The sequence below is a fragment of the Pelophylax lessonae genome (genome assembly GCF_965119305.1).
Source record: "Pelophylax lessonae genome assembly, chromosome: 2".
Classification (NCBI taxonomy): domain Eukaryota; kingdom Metazoa; phylum Chordata; class Amphibia; order Anura; family Ranidae; genus Pelophylax; species Pelophylax lessonae.
This window is the reverse complement of record NC_138769.1, coordinates 716,139,386-716,154,977: the sequence shown is the minus strand read 5'-3', so window position 1 is coordinate 716,154,977 and position 15,592 is coordinate 716,139,386. Positions and strand designations below refer to the sequence as shown.

The following is a 15,592-nucleotide window of genomic DNA, read 5'->3' as shown; positions in this document are numbered from 1 at the left end:
ATTGAAGGGGGCACAGCACAGTGTTTATTGCATTGAAGGGGGCACAGCACAGTGTTTATTGCATTGAAGGGGGCACAGCACAGTTGCATTGAAGGGGGCATGCACGCTGAACTCTGCATTGTGGGGGCACAGCACAGTGTTTATTGCATTGAAGGGGGGCACAGCACAGTGTTTATTGCATTGAAGAGGGCATAGCACAGTGTTTATTGCATTGTGGGGGCACAGCACAGTGTTTATTGCATTGAAGGGGGCACAGCACAGTGTTTATTGCATTGAAGGGGGCATAGCACAGTGTTCATTGCATTGAAGGGGGCACAGCACAGTTGCATTGAAGGGGGCACAGCACAGTGTTTATTGCATTGAAGGGGGCACAGCACAGTGTTTATTGCATTGAAGGGGGCACAGCACAGTTGCATTGAAGGGGGCATGCACGCTGAACTCTGCATTGTGGGGGCACAGCACAGTGTTTATTGCATTGAAGGGGGGCACAGCACAGTTGCATTGAAGGGGGCACAGCACAGTGTTCATTGCATTGAAGGGGGCACAGCACAGTTGCATTGAAGGGGGCACAGCACATTGTTCATTGCATTGAAGGGGGCACAGCACAGTTGCATTGAAGGGGGCACAGCACAGTGTTTATTGCATTGAAGGGGGCACAGCACAGTGTTTATTGCATTGAAGGGGGCACAGCACAGTTGCATTGAAGGGGGCATGCACGCTGAACTCTGCATTGTGGGGGCACAGCACAGTGTTTATTGCATTGAAGGGGGGCACAGCACAGTGTTTATTGCATTGAAGAGGGCATAGCACAGTGTTTATTGCATTGTGGGGGCACAGCACAGTGTTCATTGCATTGAAGGGGGCACAGCACAGTGTTTATTGCATTGAAGGGGGCACAGCACAGTGTTTATTGCATTGAAGGGGGCATAGCACAGTGTTCATTGCATTGAAGGGGGCACAGCACAGTGTTTATTGCATTGAAGGGGGGCACAGCACAGTGTTTATTGCATTGAAGGGGGCATAGCACAGTGTTTATTGCGTTGTGGGGGCACAGCACAGTGTTCATTGCATTGAAGGGGGCACAGCACAGTGTTTATTGCATTGAAGGGGGCACAGCACAGTGTTTATTGCATTGAAGGGGGCATAGCACAGTGTTCATTGCATTGAAGGGGGCACAGCACAGTGTTTATTGCATTGAAGGGGGCACAGCACAGTGTTTATTGCATTGAAGGGGGCACAGCACAGTGTTCATTGCATTGAAGGGGGCACAGCACAGTTGCATTGAAGGGGGCACAGCACATTGTTCATTGCATTGAAGGGGGCACAGCACAGTTGCATTGAAGGGGGCATGCACGCTGAACTCTGCATTGTTGGGGCACAGCACAGTGTTTATTGCATTGAAGGGGGCACAGAACAGTGTTTATTGCATTGAAGGGGGCACAGCACAGTGTTTATTGCATTGAAGGGGGCACAGCACAGTTGCATTGAAGGGGGCACACACGCTGAACTCTGCATTGTGGGGGCACAGCACAGTGTTTATTGCATTGAAGGGGGCACAGCACAGTTGCATTGAAGGGGGCACAGCACATTGTTCATTGCATTGAAGGGGGCACAGCACAGTTGCATTGAAGGGGGCATGCACGCTGAACTCTGCATTGTGGGAGCACAGCACAGTGTTTATTGCATTGAAGGGGGCACAGCACAGTGTTTATTGCATTGAAGGGGGCATAGCACAGTGTTTATTACATTGTGGGGGCACAGCACAGTGTTCATTGCATTGAAGGGGGCACAGCACAGTGTTTATTGCATTGAAGGGGGCACAGCACAGTGTTTATTGCATTGAAGGGGGCACAGCACAGTGTTTATTGCATTGAAGGGGGCACAGCACAGTGTTAATTGCATTGAAGGGGGCATATCACAGTGTTAATTGCATTGAAGGGGGCACAGAACAGTGTTTATTGCATTGAAGGGGGCACAGCACAGTGTTTATTGCATTGAAGGGGGCATGCACGCTGAACTCTGCATTGTTGGGGCACAGCACAGTGTTCATTGCATTGAAGGGGGCACAGAACAGTGTTTATTGCATTGAAGGGGGCACAGAACAGTGTTTATTGCATTGAAGGGGGCACAGAACAGTGTTTATTGCATTGAAGGGGGCACAGCACAGTGTTTATTGCATTGAAGGGGGCACAGCACAGTGTTTATTGCATTGAAGGGGGCACAGCACATTGTTCATTGCATTGAAGGGGGCACAGCACAGTTGCATTGAAGGGGGCATGCACGCTAACTCTGCATTGTGGGGGCACAGCACAGTGTTCATTGCATTGAAGGGGGCACAGCACAGTGTTTATTGCATTGAAGGGGGCACAGCACAGTGTTTATTGCACTGAAGGGGGCACAGCACAGTGTTTATTGCATTGAAGGGGGCACAGCACATTGTTCATTACATTGAAGGGGGCACAGCACATTGTTCATTGCATTGAAGGGGGCACAGCACAGTTGTATTGAAGGGGGCATGCACGCTGAACTCTGCATTGGGGGGGCACAGCACAGTGTTTATTGCATTGAAGGGGGAACAGCACAGTGTTTATTGCATTGAAGGGGGCATACCACAGTGTTTATTGCATTGTGGGGGCACAGCACAGTGTTCATTGCATTGAAGGGGGCACAGCACAGTGTTTATTGCATTGAAGGGGGCACAGCACAGTGTTTATTGCATTGAAGGGGGCACAGCACAGTGTTTATTGCATTGAAGGGGGCACAGCACAGTGTTAATTGCATTGAAGGGGGCATATCACAGTGTTAATTGCATTGAAGGGGGCACAGAACAGTGTTTATTGCATTGAAGGGGGCACAGCACAGTGTTTATTGCATTGAAGGGGGCATGCACGCTGAACTCTGCATTGTTGGGGCACAGCACAGTGTTCATTGCATTGAAGGGGGCACAGAACAGTGTTTATTGCATTGAAGGGGGCACAGAACAGTGTTTATTGCATTGAAGGGGGCACAGAACAGTGTTTATTGCATTGAAGGGGGCACAGAACAGTGTTTATTGCATTGAAGGGGGCACAGCACAGTGTTTATTGCATTGAAGGGGGCACAGCACAGTGTTTATTGCATTGAAGGGGGCACAGCACAGTGTTTATTGCATTGAAGGGGGCACAGCACATTGTTCATTGCATTGAAGGGGGCACAGCACAGTTGCATTGAAGGGGGCATGCACGCTAACTCTGCATTGTGGGGGCACAGCACAGTGTTTATTGCACTGAAGGGGGCACAGCACAGTGTTTATTGCATTGAAGGGGGCACAGCACATTGTTCATTACATTGAAGGGGGCACAGCACATTGTTCATTGCATTGAAGGGGGCACAGCACAGTTGTATTGAAGGGGGCATGCACGCTGAACTCTGCATTGGGGGGGCACAGCACAGTGTTTATTGCATTGAAGGGGGCACAGCACAGTGTTTATTGCACTGAAGGGGGCACAGCACAGTGTTTATTGCACTGAGGGGGGCACAGCACAGTGTTTATTGCATTGAAGGGGGCACAGCACATTGTTCATTACATTGAAGGGGGCACAGCACATTGTTCATTGCATTGAAGGGGGCACAGCACAGTTGTATTGAAGGGGGCATGCACGCTGAACTCTGCATTGGGGGGGCACAGCACAGTGTTTATTGCATTGAAGGGGGCATAGCACAGTGTTCATTGCATTGAAGGGGGCACAGCACAATGTTCATTGCATTGAAGGGGGCACGCACGCTGAACTCTGCATTGAAGGGGGCATGTACACTGGTCTCTGCATTGAAAGGGGGCATATACCATCTCCTGTACCATGACCCGTGACATGCCTATACCATATCTGTGCCATGCCTATACCATCTCCTGTACCATCACTTGTGCCATGCCTGTACCATCACCTATGCCATGCCTATACCATCACCTGTGCCATGCCTGTACCATGACTTCAAAGTCACGCAATTTTTTACTGCGTTTTTTGACGCAAAGCAATACCTATTACATTTTTCTTTTTGCGCCCCCCCAAAAATTTTGAGCACCAGCCGCCACTGGCGCTAGATGTGCAATATGGATCAACAATAAATAAATTAAAATTGAATACAATCCATAGAACTATTGACAAAAATCTTCTCTGGCATGTAAGGAAGCCATCCATTTTTTGCAATGTGCTCCTTGGGATGTTTAAAGCTTGGGAAATCTTTTTGTATCCAAATCCGGCTTTAAACTTCTCCACAACAGTATCTCGGACCTGCCTGGTGTGTTCCTTGTTCTTCATGATGCTCTCTGCGCTTTAAACGGACCGCTGAGACTATCACAGTGCAGGTGCATTTATACGGAGACTTGATTACACACAGGTGGATTCTATTTATCATCATTAGTCATTTAGGTCAACTTTGGATCATTCAGAGATCCTCACTGAACTTCTGGAGAGAGTTTGCTGCACTGAAAGTAAAGGGGCTGAATAATTTTGCACGCCCAATTTTTCTGTTTTTTATTTGTTAACAAAGTTTGAAATATCCAATAAATTTCGTTCCACTTCATGATTGTGTCCCACTTGTTGTTGAAATGTGGCAAAAGGTCGAAAAGTTCAAGGGGGCCGAATACTTTCGCAATGCACTGTATCAAATTTTTGTTTACATTTTAGGCCAATTTTTCTGCTATATATTTTAAGGAAAAAAAAAATCAGAATAAGTGTATTTTGATTGGTTTGCGTAAAAGTTATCACATCTACTAACTACGGGAAAGTTGCCGTAGCCCATAGCCCGGGAGGGCCAGCCTGCCGCAGTATATATGCTATGGGTGGTCCGGAACCGGTTAATGGGCTGGATTTTAGCTTAGTAAAAAAGAAAAGCTGTACTAAGCTTTTTCAAGCTGCAGTGTGCAAGAGGCCTTATTTGTCAAAAAATAAAAAACGCAGTGGTGATTAACCACTTCAATACAGTGCACTTTCACCCCCTTCATGCCCAGGCCAATTTTCAGCTTTTAGCGCACAATTGCGTGGTCATGCTACACTGTACCCATATAAAAATTTTATCATTTTTTTCCACACAAATAGAGCTTTCTTTTGGTGGTATTTAATCACTGCTGTTTTTTTTTTTTTTCTTACAAAAAAATAATAAAAAAGGCAGAAAATTTTGAAAAAAAAAAGTTTTTCTTAATTTCTGTGAGTAAATTTTGAAATTAAGTAATTTTTCTCCTTCACTGATGTGCACTGATGAGGCGGCACTGATGGGCACTGATAGGCTGAACTGATGAGGTGGCACTTATGGGCATTGATGAGGAGGTACTAATATGCCGCACTGATGGGCACTGATAGGTGGCACTGATAGACGGCACTGATGAGCACTGATAGGCAGCACTGGTGCGCACTGAAAGTCGGCACTGGTGGGCACTGCAAGGTGGCACTGATGGGCACTGATAGGTGGCACTGATGGGCACTGATGGGCAGCACAGATGAGCAGGCACTGACTGTCAACACTATGGGCACTGATTGTGGGTACTGTGGGCACTGTTTTTGAGCTTTTCTGTAATCAGGGCACTGATGATCAGTGCCCTGATTACCTTTTCTAGGTTCCCCTTTGAGGAGGAGCCGCTGATCGGCTTTCCTCGCCACACACTCTGACAGCGTGAGGCGAGGAGAGCCAATAAACGGCACTTTCTTATTTACATGTGATCGGCTGTGATTGGACACAGCCGATCACATGGGTAAAGAGCCAAGTCATTGGCTCTTTACTAAGATCGGGGTTGCGCCGTGTCCTAGCAACACGACGCGGCCACAATTACCACACTGCGCGCCCCTGTGGGCGCGCGAGTGAGGTTGTACTGGGACACCGTCATATGAGAAGCGTCATAAAATAGCTGCACCGCTCCGCCGTCATTTGATGGTGGGCAGACGGGAAGTGGTTAAATACCACCAGAAGAAAGCTCTATTTGTGTAGAAAAAAAAATGTCATATGGGTACAGTGTTGCATGACCGTGCAATTGTCATTCAAACTGCGACAGCGCTGAAAGCGGATAACCAGCTTGGGCAGGAAGGGGGTAAAAGTGCCCGGTAATGATTCGTGATTCATTTCACACGGGGATTAAAGCCGTGTCTGGGCACATGGGACTGGCTTTAAATTGCAATTACTTTAAAAAAAACGAACATTGAAATGCTGCAAACATAAACCTGTTCAGGAAATTCTAGAGCCTCGGCAATGTTGCAGTTTTGTGATGACACAGCGATTTAAAATTATTTTTAAAAAAGTCATTTTTTTTGTTTCTATTTTAGTCTCAACACATTATTGAATGGCCAAAGAACAGAAAAGTAAATCGATATTTACAGTAAACATCCTCCCTCTGGGATCTCATGCTGGAATATAGTGAAATGCAGGTTGCTGTTCTACAAGGACACGTTCGGAGTATTCTTCCTCTTACTCAATGTTTTAAAGCTGAACTCCGGGATAAGCAAATATCCTCTAAATCCATTGGTCCTGTGTGTTCTACTTGAATATCGGCATGCTTTGTGTATTTCTTCCAGATCTGTGCAGTAATCAGGGCCGGGACAAGGGGTGGGCAGGAGGGATGGCTGCCCAGAGCACTGTGGTATCATTTAGTGAGGTGTGCTAGGAGTGGTGATTTGGGGGTGATTTGTGTTGGGAGGGGGGATGGGAGAAGAGGATTTTTACTAGGAGGCGGAAATTTGGGGGGATTTTTGTTGGCAGGGGGAAGAGGATTTGTGCTACAGTTAGCTGGAGAGAGTCCAGAGAAGGGCAACTAAATTGATTAGGGGATTGGAGGACCTTAATTATGAAGAGCGTCTGCAATCGCTTGATTTATTCTCCCTGGAGAAGAGACGCCTGAGGGGGGACATGATAGCAATTTATAAATATCTCAATGGGGATCTCAGCTTAGAAAAAAAGCTGTTCAGTCGAAGGGATGGCATGAGGACTCGGGGGCACACAATGCGATTAGAGGAGAAGCGTTTTAACCTCAGGCAATGTGGGGGATTCTTTACTGTTAGGGTACAAGATTGTGGAATTCTCTACCACAAGAGGTGGTTTCTGCGGGAAGTATGGTGGCTTTCAAAAGACTTCTAGACGTACATCTCAAGGATCAGGACATTAAGGGGTATGTGAGATGATTACAGCCACACACATCTACACAGGTTGAACTGGTCGGACTATTGTCTTTATTCAACCTCAACTACTGTGTATGTAACTATGTAACTAGGAGGGGGGATTTGGGGGGTTTGTGCTACAAAAATAATATGGTAGAGGGGAAATATATATTGTTATTTTTGGGAAGGAGGGGGGATTTGTGCTAATAGGGATGATATGAGGGTATGTGTGCTAGCAAGGGAAATTTGGAGTGGGGGAGAGGATTTGTGCCTGGAGGGTGAAATTTGAGGGATAGAGGACTAGTGCTACAAGGGGAATTTTTTTTTTTTTTGGTGGGGGGATTTGTGCTGGGAGCATATGGGAGGAAAGAGGATTTGAGCTGGAGGGGGGCAAAGATTTGTACTGGGTGGGGGTGGGGAGATTTCAGCAGGAAGGCAGATTTGTACTGCAAGGAAGGGGAATTTATGTTTAGTGGTGGGCACGCAGATCAGTGTTCGATTTTTTTTTTTTCTCGGGGGGAGGAGATTCTCGGTGATACATAATTCTCATACATCTTGGGGTGGGGATTTGTGCTAGTAGGGATAATTGGAGGGTATTTGTACTAGGAAGGGAAATTTGTGGAGGGGAGGGGGGTTGTGCTGGAAAGGGGGATTAGGGATGGGGGGATTTGTGCTTTGTACTGAATGGGAGACAAAGATTTGTGCTGGGTGGAGGGAAATGTCAGCAAGGGGGGGGGGGGGGGGGGCAGATTTATACTGGAAAGAGGGGGAATTTATGCTTAGGAATGGGCATGCAAATTAGTGCATGATTTTTTTTTTGGGGGGGAGGGGATTTTCGCTGACACATGATGCTCACACATCTTGGGGTGGGCGCAATTTGGCATGTTCACCCTGGGCTCTGGATGACCTTGTCCTTGCACTGGCAGTAATACAGTGTGAGACTGGAGAGTGACTGGTCTTTTCCAGAGATGTACTAAGTAGAACTACATCACTACTGTACTTAAGTACCGAAAGGCGGTATCTGTACTTTCCTAGAGTAGAATTTTCTTCTCCTACTTCCACTTTTACTTCACTACATTCTTTCAATGATTTCAATACTTCTACTCCAATATTTTTTTTTTGTGCTGCATAGTTACTCGTTACTATTATAAAAATTACCACTGCCAGAACAGTAGATGGCAGGTTTCATGAAGCTCAAAACGTGTATTATCAGCGCATACTAAAATAAATGCTACTGTATGTATAAATAAAAGCTGCATTTGAAATAATAAAAAACAATATGATGTTCAAACTTTTGACTTCTTTCTTTTAAAACTACATAACACAGTACTTGTACTTTTACTTTCAGTACTTGAGTAGCAATTTTTTTTTCAAAACTACTGGTACTTTTACTTTCAGTACTTGAGTAGCAAAATTTTTTAAAAAACTACTTGCAATACTTAAGTACAAAAAATGTTGAATACTTTAGTACTTCTACTCAAGTCACTTTTTGATCGAGCACTTCCACTTCTACTCAAGTCACTTTTTGATTGAGCACTTGTACTTTTACTCAAGTATGGGTTTCGAGTACTTTATACAACTCTGGTCTTTTCTCCCCCCCCCCCCCCCCCCCCGTAGATTTCAGCAGTAGAGTGATGATGCATACCTCCCAACATTTGAACTTCAGAATGAGAGACACTGGAGGAGGGATAAGACTTGGAGACTGGCAAAATGTGGGCGTGGCCAATCACGTAGCAGTTGGAGGGGCTTAAGGGATGAGGTTATACAAAACCCAGGCTTCCTTGTACTTATAAAATGTGCTTTGTTTTGTCTGAGCCTACTTTAAAAAAGAACTTCATTAATATAGTCATGGACTGCATAGCAGAGCACAGGGGTTGGGGAGCGTGTAAGGCAGAGCACAGGGGTTGGGGAGTGTGTAAGGCAGAGCACAGGGGTTGGGGAGTGTGTAAGGCAGAGCACAGGGGTTGGGGGGTGTAAGGCAGAGCACAGGGGTTGGGGAGTGTGTAAGGCAGAGCACAGGGGTTGGGGAGCGTGTAAGGCAGAGCACAGGGGTTGGGGAGTGTGTAAGGCAGAGCACAGGGGTTGGGGGGGGTGTAAGGCAGAGCACAGGGGTTGGGGGGGGTTGTAAGGCAGAGCACAGGGGTTGGGGGGTGTAAGGCAGAGCACAGGGGTTGGGGAGTGTGTAAGGCAGAGCACATGGGGTTGGGGAGTGTAAGGCAGAGCACAGGGGCTGGGGAGTGTGTAAGGCAGAGCACAGGGGTTGGGGGGGTTGTAAGGCAGAGCACAGGGTTTGTGGGGTGTAAGGCAGAGCACAGGGGTTGGGGAGTGTGTAAGGCAGAGCACATGGGGTTGGGGAGTGTGTAAGGCAGAGCACATGGGGTTGGGGAGTGTGTAAGGCAGAGCACAGGGGTTGGGGGGTGTAAGGCAGAGCACAGGGATTGGGGAGTGTGTAAGGCAGAGCACATGGGGTTGGGGAGTGTGTAAGGCAGAGCACATGGGGTTGGGGGGTGTAAGGCAGAGCACAGGGGTTGGGGGGTGTGTAAGGCAGAACACATGGGGTTGGGGGGTGTAAGGCAGAGCACAGGGGTTGGGGAGTTTGTAAGGCAGAGCACAGGGGTTGGGGAGTGTGTAAGGCAGAGCACAGGGGTTGGGGAGTGTGTAAGGCAGAGCACATGGGGTTGGGGAGTGTGTAAGGCAGAGCACAGGGGTTGGGGGGTGTGTAAGGCAGAACACATGGGGTTGGGGGGTGTAAGGCAGAGCACAGGGGTTGGGGAGTTTGTAAGGCAGAGCACAGGGGTTGGGGAGTGTGTAAGGCAGAGCACAGGGGTTGGGGAGTGTGTAAGGCAGAGCACATGGGGTTGGGGAGTGTAAGGCAGAGCACAGGGGCTGGGGAGTGTGTAAGGCAGAGCACAGGGGTTGGGGAGTGTGTAAGGCAGAGCACAGGGGTTGGGGGGGGGTGTAAGGCAGAGCACAGGGGTTGGGGAGTGCTGAAATCAGTGACGGGTTTAGGATACATAACTCAGACTGCAGGGGTTCAGGGTATGTAATGCAGTGTGTTCAAGAATCAGGATTATGTAAAGCACTGAGGGCTGTAGTCAGTGCTGAAATTAGGAGTGCATGATACACAGAGAGCATGGTCCAGGAGTACATAATGTACAGAGTGAAGGGGACAGGAGTATGTAATGTACAGAATGCAGGGGTCAGGAGTATGCAATGTACAGAATGTAGAGGACAGGAGTGTGTAATGTACAGAATGCAGGGGAGAGGAGTGTGTGTTGTACAGTGTACCGGAGTCAGGAGTATGTAATGGGCAGAATGCAGGGGACAGGAGTATGTAATGTACAGAATGCAGGGGGCAGGAATGAGTAATGTACAGAATGCAGGGGGCAGGAGTATGTAATGTACAGAATGCAGGGTACAGGAGTATGTAATATACAGACTGCAGGGGTATACAGACTGCAGGGGTCAGGAGTATGTAATGTATAGAATGCAGGGTGCAGGAGTATGTAATGTATAGAATGCAGGGTACAGGAGTATGTAATGTACAGACTGCAGGGATCAGAAGTATGTAATGTACAGAATGCAGGGTGCAGGAGTATGTAATTTACAGAATGCAGGGGTGGCTCTCCATCCATTCCCCCAATCCCACCCTGGCTCCATCCAATTGCCCCCTGACCCCATCCTGGCTCCATCCACCACCCTGATCCCATTCCGGCTCCATCCACCACCCCGATCCCATCCCGGGTCTATCCACCACCCTGATCTTATTCTAGGTTCATCCATCCCCTGATCCCATCCCAACTCTTTCCATTCCCCAATCTCATCCCGGCTCTATCCATTCCCCGATCCCATACCAGCTCCATCCATCCCCTGATCCTATCTCAGCTCCATCCATCTCCCTGATCCCATCCCTGCTCCATCCTTCCCGCCCTCACCCTCTTCCCCATGATGCCTCCCTCTTCTGCCCCATGCCTCCCTCCTCTGCTCCATGCCTTCCTCCTCTGCCTCATGCCATAAAAATTACAGACCTTAGATCAGGCCACGTCCTGTACAGTGGTGTGCTGCTCCCCGCCGCCTCATTAATGTACAGGAAAACACAGGAAGGATGAAGGGAGGGTTCAGTGATCTCCACTCTGCACAGAGCAGCGGGGAGAGTTGCTGGCCATCATGTTTTGCTTGTGGTGTGTGGGGAAACAAGCTTCCCTGCACCGCCGCAAGCATTCCGGGACTTAGCCCTGATTTCCTGAGGACCAATTTCCGGGACGGTCCTGGTGAATTGGGGGCGGTCAGGAGGTATGGATGATATCACTGCTACTTTTACAAGGTTATACCTGTGTTTGCAAAGGCATTTGGTGCTTTTAAACTGGATTTATAACCTTTGGAGCTATTGAGGAATATATTTAAATAACGTTTTTGTGCATGGGTTCAGCTTTAAAATGTTTGGAAAAAGGTTTTGTACTGAAGAAAAGGTTCCCTGCAAACGACAACCACTCATGCTTACCTCTCCAGCAAGTGCTGAGGCAGACTGTAGCTTTGCTTTGCAGACTGGGCACAGCAACAAGACACAAGGTAGTAATACTGCATCAGCAAGGTCTCTCCCAGGCAAAGATTTCAAAGCAGACTGGGCTTTCAAGATGTGCTGTTCAAGCTCATTTGAAGAAGCACAAAGAAAGGGGCAACACTGAGGATCGTAGATGCAGTGGTCGGCCAGGAAAATCAATGTAGCAGATAAAAGACACATCATGCTAAACCCCGGGTTTGATCCAGCCTCCATTAAAAAAACAAAAAAATGCAAGAGGATTGCATCCTCCTCTGCTTATTGGAGGCAGTTTGGTGTAAATGGACAGTTGAGTCACCCATAGACATGGGCGTCCGCATGGGGGGGCAAGTGCCCCTGCCTGAAATCTCAACTCCCCCTTTAAAGTGGTTCTTAAGCCACTTTATACTATCCTGTCTGGTCTGTGTGCCCTTGCCCCTGTGTCTGTGTTTAAAAAAAATAAGCCGCTCTTTACTAGTTTTCAGAGCGCCGAGCGCCGCTCACGTGACCCGCCAGCTCTCTCCTCTCCCTGTCTGACAGCTGCCTGCAGTGGGCGGGGCCAAGGATTCCCCACTGACGTTAGTCGGTAGGGGAAGAGGAAAGGCCGAGAGGAGGAGAGAGGTGGCGGGTTACGTGAACAGCGATCAGCGCTCTGAAAACTGGTAAAGAGCTGCTTATTTTTACCCTTTAAAAATAAATACTCGTAAGTCGCAGCTTTTGCAGTGGCTGACACCAGCACCTGCGTGGATCACTGTCCTCAGCCCCAGGCCCCGGTGCTATCATTCCAGGAGAGGGGAAGCCAAGGGGAAGGAAACTGAGATTTGTGGCCCTGTGCACAGAGGCATTTCACGTGATGTCACAGCCTGTCCTGACGTCACGTGCATGCATGGGATGCCTGCACAGACCCAAAATAAAGAGGGTCAGCTTTGCTTTTGCATCAGGTTTCCCAAACATTTCAATGCCTGTGCTTTATGTGATAATGACTAAGCCCCTCCCCTTCATTACATTGTTGAAAAGGGGCGGCGCATGACTGACCTTAAAATTATGCCCCCCCTGGCCCTGGAAAAAGTTCTGCGGACGCCCATGCCCATAGAGATGTGACATCCGTCTGCTCTGCTCCAATCAGCAGGGAACCTGCCCTGTGTAAAAGGGGCCTTGCATTTTATACCCGCTTGCCGACCGCATCACAAGGATGTACGCCGGCAAATTGGCTCTCCTGTGCTGGATCAGGTACCTAGTACATGATCCCGCATTCGAGTAGGGGACGCACGTGCGCGCCTCTTCTGCAGTGATTTGTCATAGCAGAAGTTGATCAGCGGGTGGCGGCAAATGAATGTCCGCCGGTACCCACCAATCATCGGCAAAACACACAGAACGGAGCTCTGCCTGTGTACACAGGGGGAAAGGGATCGATTTTCTTTCCCTGAAAAATGAAAAATGTATTCTATCACTCTTCTTATTGAATGCACCTAACACAGTACACAAAAACACTGGCTAGGCACACATTTAACCCTTTGATTGCCCTAGATGTTTAACCCCTTCCCAGCCAGTGTCATTTGTACAGTGACAGTGCATAATTTTTTAGCACTATACTCTGTATTAGTGTCACCGGTTCCCACAAAGTGTCTAAAGTGTCAGTTAGTGTCAGAACGTTCACACATCGCACAATATCACAGTCCCTCTATAAGCCGCTGATCCCCATCATTACTAGTATATAAGAAAAATAAATAATAAAAATTCCAGCATATATCCCATAGTTTGTAGACACGATAACTTTTGCGCAAACCAATCAATATACGCTTCTTGGGATTTTTTTTACCAAAAATATGTAGCAGAATACATATTGGCCTAAGTTTATGAAGAAATTCGATTTTTTACTGGATATATTTTATAGCAGAAAGTTAAAAAAAAATGTTTTTTTTTTCAAAATTGTTGGTCTTTTTTTGTTTATAGCACAAAAACAAAAAAATGCAGAGGTAATCAAATACCACTAAAAGAAAGCTCTATTTTTTTTTGGGGTACAGTGTTGCATGACCGCGCAATTGTCAGTTAAAGTAATGCAGTGCCGTATCACAGAAAAAATGGCCTGGTCAGGAAGGAGGGTAAATCTTCCCGGAGGTCAAGTGGATCCTGGAGTTGCATGAGATTCTCTATATTATTAAAGGGTGTTGTGACTGAAAAGGGATTGAGAAACGCTGCTCTAAGTATGGAATGATTCATCTTACTCATTTGTCATGAAGTTCCACTTGGGCCTAGAGGAAGCAAACTGCAGCTGTCCTCCACAATGGAGGTGGTGAGTAACTGAGTGAGTGGAAGGTCAACACAGGAACCTTTTCATGCTGTCCTGCCCTGAATATCAAGAAACCGCTAGAACCCTCAAATGCCAGGGAGCTACATTCAAAGTTTAAGTGGCCAACCAGTATAACCTTGGAAGAGAGGAACTCATAACGCTAAGAAAGATACGAAGACCTGAGAATGTGTTCTATGTAGAAACCTTCAGGCACCCCGTGCTCCTTCCACCTTCCTGTTCTCCATAAAACTACAAACCCTCCTAATTAAAATAATTGGTGCCCATCATTCTGTACAACCCAAGACAATATACTGGGGACCTTACTGCCAAGTAGGTGGGCTTAGGACATTCATAACGTAGCTAAGGGTTTCTCAACCAGGGTTCCTCCTGAGGTTGATAGGGGTTCCTTGAGCAATGAGCAATTTCTGCCTCTCAGATAAGTTCCCACTGACACCATTGACCTTTTTAGCTATCTGTAAGGGGGGTAATTCTTCCCAATGACCACAAGTGTAAGAAACTTTCTTTCCACTGTCCATCACACTAATGTATCATCATGAGTTGTAGATATAGTCATTTTAGCAGGGGTTCCCTGAGACCAGAGCTGCTGTTAGAAATCGCGGGGCCACGTACAGACTACCTGGCAGCCCCCCCCCAAGAAAATATTAAACACATATTTAATCACTATTAGCAGACACAAATATAACATAACTCACATAATTCCTGCTAAATCTAAAAAAAAAAAAAAAACTGTTAAATAAAAATGAAGATGAGATGAGAAAAAATATACAGGCTGGGCAGTTGCAGCTCAGTGATCAGAGAGACAGAGAGAGAGAAACAAAGTTACAAATAAAGTCCTGAGTAGAGATAACATTAGAACCAGTGCTGGGAGGGGGGCCCACTCAGGGAGGGGGATTTGTGAGGGTCGACGGCTGTCTCTTTCTTAGCAGATAAAAGCTGAAAGCAGAGAGAGGGACAGATCAGATTCAGGTGCTGGAGGAAGATTTCTGTATTTGTTGTCCATCGCTAATCCCCCTCTCTGTGTGGGCCCCCCTGTGTGCTTGGGCCCCCTACAAGAGGGCTAGTGGTCCCCCCCTATCAGCGGCCCTGCCTGAGACAGTAAAGGTATTTCAAGGGTTCCTCTGTGTTGGAAAGGTTGAGAAAGACTATTGTAGCCATTGGTTAACTGAAAATCAATATTCCATCATAATTATTAAGTCTCATTACTATCGGCACTACAACCTTATACATGGGTACATGTTCACATGGGTAAGTTTTATCACCCAACCTTACATGGGTATGTTTTACCACCCAACCTTACATGGGTATCTTTTATCACCCAACCTTACATGGGTATGTTTTATCACCCAACCTTACATGGGTATGTTTTACCACCCAACCTTACATGGGTATGTTTTACCACCCAACCTTACATGGGTATGTTTTACCACCCAGCCTTACATGGGTATGTTTTACCACCCAAACTTACATGGGTATGTTTTATCACCCAAACTTACATGGGTATGTTTTACCACCCAACCTTACATGGGTATGTTTTACCACCCAACCTTACATGGGTATGTTTTACCACCCAACCTTACATGGGTATGTTTTATCACCCAAACTTACATGGGTATGTTTTACCACCCA

General features: G+C 47.1%; 1 protein-coding gene across 1 annotated transcript in view; it reads right to left on the bottom strand.

The window, feature by feature from the left end:
- The window catches only part of USP35 (ubiquitin specific peptidase 35), a gene marked incomplete at its 5' end in the record, with an annotated part of 66,672 nt that overhangs the window by 26,216 nt on the left and 24,864 nt on the right, over positions 1-15,592 (bottom strand). The window lies entirely within an intron of this gene.